Source organism: Palaemon carinicauda, chromosome 1, assembly GCF_036898095.1.
Source record: "Palaemon carinicauda isolate YSFRI2023 chromosome 1, ASM3689809v2, whole genome shotgun sequence".
Taxonomy (NCBI): domain Eukaryota; kingdom Metazoa; phylum Arthropoda; class Malacostraca; order Decapoda; family Palaemonidae; genus Palaemon; species Palaemon carinicauda.
Window position 1 is genome coordinate 225764636 of NC_090725.1, and position 6489 is coordinate 225771124.

The 6489-nt window shown below is 34.9% G+C and overlaps 1 protein-coding gene across 2 annotated transcripts in view; it reads right to left on the bottom strand.

Annotated features, from left to right (window-relative positions):
* GlcT (ceramide glucosyltransferase) overlaps nucleotides 1-6197 on the bottom strand; it is a 160425-nt gene extending 154228 nt beyond the window's left edge. The window contains exon 1 of one of the 2 annotated variants that reach the window (XM_068387683.1): nucleotides 6048-6197. The gene's annotated coding sequence lies outside the window, so the exon portion shown is untranslated. Of the gene's footprint in view, nucleotides 1-647; nucleotides 994-6047 lie in introns of those variants that run through there. The other variant, XM_068387682.1, reaches the window with a different exon arrangement.
* Nucleotides 6198-6489: the final 292 nt, after the last annotated feature.

Genomic DNA, 6489 nt, shown 5'->3' on the forward strand with positions numbered 1-6489 from the left:
ATATATATATATATATATATATATATATATATATATATATATATATATATATATAATATACACACACATATCCTACGTTACCTCGAGTTACAAAAATACACCGTGAAAATTTTTTTGTCAACACACTTTATCAAATGAACTACGTAAAACCATGAAATCATTGAAAGTTTTTTCAATAATTCCATTGAAATTTGGCTATATATACCTGCATATGCATAAATCTTATTTTCACACTTAAACCTAAAGAATATAGAAAATGTACACTTTCTCTGACGAAACCTATACCGAAAACTGCAGAGGGGGGGGGGTGATTAAATATTACATGTACAATGACAAATGCCGAAAGCCGATGCATAATATTAGATTAAAGGCAATTAATTCGTATGTAAATCGTAAATAACCCTTCCCTAAAACTAACTTCTTCCACCTTATATCGTGAGTCAACATCCGTGAGTTTACACTGGAAGGCAAATTATTTGCGATAACACCCCTCACCGGAATCATCCAGTCGCAGGAATCACATTAAAAAACACCCTTAGGGGAAAAACTCCAGCTTGCTTGATAGTCCCTGAGCACTGACAAAATATAAACAACCAAGCCGTTTAGGAACTCGGTCCCTACAAAACCAAGAAATGAAACCAACATACCTCTTGATGAACTATTGCATCATCCAGAATTAGGATACAAGTAATATTTCCCCCAGCAAAGCTTCTCGTCTAGACAGCACTGCTGCCGACACTCGCACGAAAACAGTCACTTGTTAGCGTTGGGGAAACACACTAACATTATCCTTTTCGTGGCATAATTCAGAAGGGATTCCGAATACTTCCGAAGATGCCTCTGCTACGCGGCGAAATTGCCAGCATTCACTATTCTCAAATGAAACTGACAGGAGGTTTAAAGAAGGGCGAACAGTCATATAGGATGGCCTAACTGGGAAGTATAGATACCACTCAGCAAGGCCGCCCTGGCGTTACTGTCACTACAAGACCAGAATTCTCGCCGTGACTTGCTGGTAACTATTAAGTTGCGAGTTGCCACTTCCAAGTATATTTCTCTATTTGTATAGAGCATGAAAGTATGTAACATAATTTTTTTTTAATGTAAAGTATCTGAGTTTTGTTAAAATAATTTACGGACAAAACCTAGGTAAAACTAAATACGTTTCACAATAAAATAACAACCGGCATTTATGATGATGAGTTGCAAACGGTGTCTATAAAAATAATAAAATTTTACATGTATGTGGCAACAAAGGTTGGAATGAAAAGTATACGAAAGTAATGAGTGAAAACATAATCCATGGATAGGATCAATATTCTTACAAGATCTAACACACCACGATTAAGCGTATTTATTTCAAATACGGTCGATAAAGGTTCTCACTGGCGCAAGCGCAAAAACGATGACGTCACAGCGAAGGACATTTAAATCTGAAGTTGATGGAATTCGAGATTATGACGATGATAACCAAAATCCCATTACACCCCTGGGAAATTAGAATAAGTTCTTCAAGACATATTGTATCTGATAAGATTTAAAGATGTGTGGCCACAAACTACACAGTAACTGTGATGAGGTACGGCTGTGCTTCGCTCTTTTTCCATTGTGTTATCAAAAACCTTTTCTACACGAATTGCCAACTTCGTCTGAAATCATCGGTGACTATCTGCACCTGCACAGGAAGTAACATATACATTGAGTAATGTAGCTGGCTAAAGGCATCAATAATACTTCCACCTGCAATACAGCTAACCCAGCTGTAATGATGGGAAAATATCCTACAGAACGTATTTATACGTGATTCTGTGATATTTAATGCTACATTCTCGTCCTCATTGATATGAAATTAAGACTCATTCCAAATATGGTTATAAAAGGCAAATGCTACTGAAAACAAAACGAGAAATCTTGGAAGATTTCTGAATATGTTTATTTAAAACATTATTTCATAAACATTTGTTTCCGCACATGGGATCGAGGGTGAATATCGTCAACGACTGGTGACCAGTTTGTTTATAATTTGAAATCATCCCATTTGAAGGGATGCTGCCATGTGGAAAGAGACAGGCGAACAGAAAACTATTTGCAGAAGCCCCGAAAGAAGGAAATATCTCAAAAGCCGATGGAGGGTGACATCATTATGCCCAGACTAAGATGGTAAAACCTAAGTGTAAAAGGTCTGCGGAATAAAACAGAGGTGAAATTGAATGTGGGGAGAGATAGGCTGCAGTTGCTATCATTTTATCAAAATTGAATAAAATGCTACGAGATGTAAAATGATTGACTCTTTATCGTCAACGGAAACATTCCGATTCTATCTTATTTATCTGCGATTAGATAAGCGATTCATACCATGGAGCGATAGAACGACCAAGCAAGGGTTGGGAGGGGATGATTCAACCGTAGATAAGCTCTGTACTATGACCTTCCACGCCTGATTCCAACGGAGAGATAAGGAGAAATCTTTATCAGTGGCTCACACAGTAGGCTAGAAGGGTTTGAACTATTTCCAACGGAGAACAAGAATCAATGTTAAGAGCTGTAATTATTCAAAAAGTTTTGTTATAATTCTGTAAGAAAATGAACCGTTGCCAATATGAAAATACTTATGAAGATTTATTAAATCTTCTATCAACAAAATCGTTGTCCCGCCAGAGGAAAAAGAGAAGTCGGACAGCGCGTCTATCTAATCATATATCATCAGAACCATAACCAACTCGTTAACATTAATATCATCACTATTAACAATAGTCAAAACGCATCATCAATAGTAATAGTAGAAGTGGTAGTAGCAGTAAATAATGTAATTATTCCTTACGTAACGACACTCCAGAATAAAAAAGTTGAACTCATTTAAGAAAAAAGGACAAGCAAGAACCAGAGGAGGCTTCTAAAATGAAAATAACATGCTTTGCATGAGTTAAGATGAAAACCCATTAGTATACTTGGGAACTATGTTCTCCCTTGGTCGCAAGTAGCCTACTGTACTGTACAATGTATATAGTCACACTGGACTGAGGTAAGAATTCCTAAGAAAAGATCAAGTCACCGTAAGCATACGATATAGCGTCCAGATAAGTGCGAACAATTATCATTATTACTAGACAATCTACAAGCCCAATGGCTCCAACAGAGAAATTAACTACGTGAGGGAAGGGAATAAGGAAATAAACTATAAATGAGAATAGTAAAAGTCTAAAATATCATAAGATCAGCAACAACCTTAAAATAGACCTATCATATATAAATATGAAGAACGAATCATGTTAACCTCTACATACAACATAACATTCACTGCAAGTTTGAACTTTTGAAGCTCCACAGATTCAACTGCTTGATCACGAGGATCATTCCCTAATCTGGTCACAGTTGGAATATAACTTTGTAGCGTTGAGAATTAACTGCATACCTAGAGCTCCGTGGAGGATGGTACAGTTTGGATAGATCAGAATGCAAAGGATGGTCAGAATTACGAAAAATCTTAAGCACTATGCATCCAGAAGTAACTGAAAAAACTGTGCCAGAGATTAATTTCCAAATCAGGAATATGAAATTTAATAAACCACGTTTTTTTTTCTTACAAATTAAGATGAGAATCAGCAGCTGAAGACAAAACAGGAAAAGAGTACCCGAAACGAGATAGAATGAAAGAATTAGAAAATTTCTTCAGAAGACATTAATCATCAGAAATCTCAAGACTATCGATAAGCAAATTTTTGTGCAGTTGAAGAAGAAAAAGATTAAATTTTTTTCAATAGTAAATTTGAAATCAAGAATCACACCTAAAATTTCAAAGTTGAATATAGTTAAAGAATAACTATCCACTCAGAGATCTGTCCTCAACCGACTAGCAATTATACTTTGAGCTTTCTTAGGGTTCAACTTTATGCCCCATAATTTGCACCATGCTCTAATTTAGCCAGAACTATATTAAGGGATTTAGCAACACCAGATGTGTTCAGGAGATGGAATTAATGCTGAGTACAATCATCTCCATAGGCAACAAGTTTATTTTTTAAGCCAAACACTCACACTATATACATACATACACATGCACACACACACACACATATATATATATATATATATATATATATATATATATATATATATATATATATATATATATATACACTGTATATTCTCGCAAACACACAGAATATATATATATATATATATATATATATATATATATATATATATATATATATATATATATGTATGTATATACACACACACACACACATATATATATATATATATATATATATGTGTGTGTGTGTGTGTATGTATATAGTGTGAGTGTGTTTGGTGAATTGTGAGATTACCCAAAAGAAAAAAATGCGGGATTAAGGAATACTGACTGTAAACGAACCGTTTAAGGCATTCCTATTTGCATCATTTATATTGATATTAGTTTTAAACACAATTGCACATGATGCATTAATTGTGGTCATTAAAATGCTTAAAGTCAAAATCAAGAATAACTATTCCTGGCGTAATAATTACCCGTTCTTCAACAGATCTGATAACACTTGACCCAGACGGTTGGAGGAACGTAGGTATGGTCATTGAGTTTAATTGTCAAATATCCCAAAATAAAATAACACTGGCAGGTGAGGAATATCAGACTCACAGCTGTGACGAGCATTTGGCTGCATCTGTACTACAGCGCAGAGCGTATACACCTGTTTCTCCGTATACTCTAGTTCCACGGGAAGGAGGGCAAGTGACTAACACGGATTTTAAAGGAAGGAAATGTGACACTCCGGAAAACAGAAGCAAAAAAACACTACGACTTGGGTATTCCATTTCACGACACCATTTTGCGAAATTATATTTCCCACAGACGTCATATGTACGAACTTTGCGGAAATGCAACAACATCACATATTTCAAGAGACATTCCAACGGAGTTATTTAGCCGTCCAACTTCCAAATAGTAAACATTCCCAGAACTGTATTATGATGAACAACGTTGTCACCGGATCAAAGACACATTCAAAGTGATGTGCATCAATTCTTTGGTGAAGGCGTTACTTCGAGATGGTGGGACGCAAATGAAATCTTCCTGAGAGTACAGGAACATCTTTTGTTTGATTAGTGATGTATAATGCTTAGATTAAATTATATATATATATATATATATATATATATATATATATATATATATATATATATATATATATATATATATATATATATATATATATATATATACCATGCGCATTTATACATGTTTTTATACCCATATCCACAAACACTTTTGCAATAACTAAGGACCCATTCTGTTATTCTTAATGTCTATATTGTGTCTGTCATTCTTATTGTGTGTCCTGCCCCTGTACATTTCATTGTCTAACAGTCATGATGTTGGAATATCCTCTTTTTTAGTTTGCTCTCGTATCCATGGTTCTTTTTTTTCTCTCTCTTACTGTTATTCCCATAATTATTTTTCCATAGCTCTTTCAGTTGTAACTAGTTTATGATCTAAGGCTTTAGTAAGGCTCAAAGTTTCTGATGCATAACTTAATACTGGTAGGATCATCTCATTGAATAATTTTCTTTTTAGAGAAAACGGCATTTCACGTTTCATAATCTTGTTTTGTTTACCAAATGCTCCCCATCCCATGCTTATAGACCTAGATCACATGCACCTCATTCGGCCACTATTCACAGTATTCGATACATCTGAACCACATAACCATATTTACTGCACATCGTCTCTTAAGCAATGATTGTTTCAGTGCCTTCCATTATGTATGCCTATTTAGCTACAATATGTATGTCTGGGTGTGTCTGTGTTTTGGGTATTAATATGAAGAATTTACACGTAGGCTACTTCACTAATGGTTCACTTCGTAGCACAGTTAGAGTATTCTGAAATCATACAAGTTCAGTACATACATTAAAAAAAAAAAAACTAATATCAGCGACCTGATGAAGAGTCAAATCTCAAGCGTTTCTTATAATTAAGCCGTTCGAGCGTAAGTTTTATCCGTTTCCTTTGAAATAACAAATGAATTCATTAAAGATGCACATACCTTCAACTTCGTCGTATTAGAGACTTAAAAATTATTTTGGGTTCGGAGGGCAACGAAAATTCACTATTCGATAAACATAGCGAAGAAACTAAGCAAACAGCGTCCAGTCAGAATGTTGACTGAACTTAAATCCCATTTTTCTCAGATATTTTCAGCTTTTCTCCGAAGTTCCCTCCAAAACTCAGTAACCACTTCGTGACAATTAGGTAAGAAAGAAAAAGAAAAACCTTTTTTTTATTTATATGTATAAATTCAGAAGATAAAATGGATATCGTGTATTTGATAAGCTTTCTCATCAAAGTTTTAATATATACATAACAAAACACGGAAACGTATAACTTTAGTCTTCCGCAATTATCGTGCGTCTGGCAAGATTGGTGAGTGACGTCATCCTCCTTAATCGAGCCACTCTCTGAGCTTCTAGGTAAAGGGCAGCTATGAC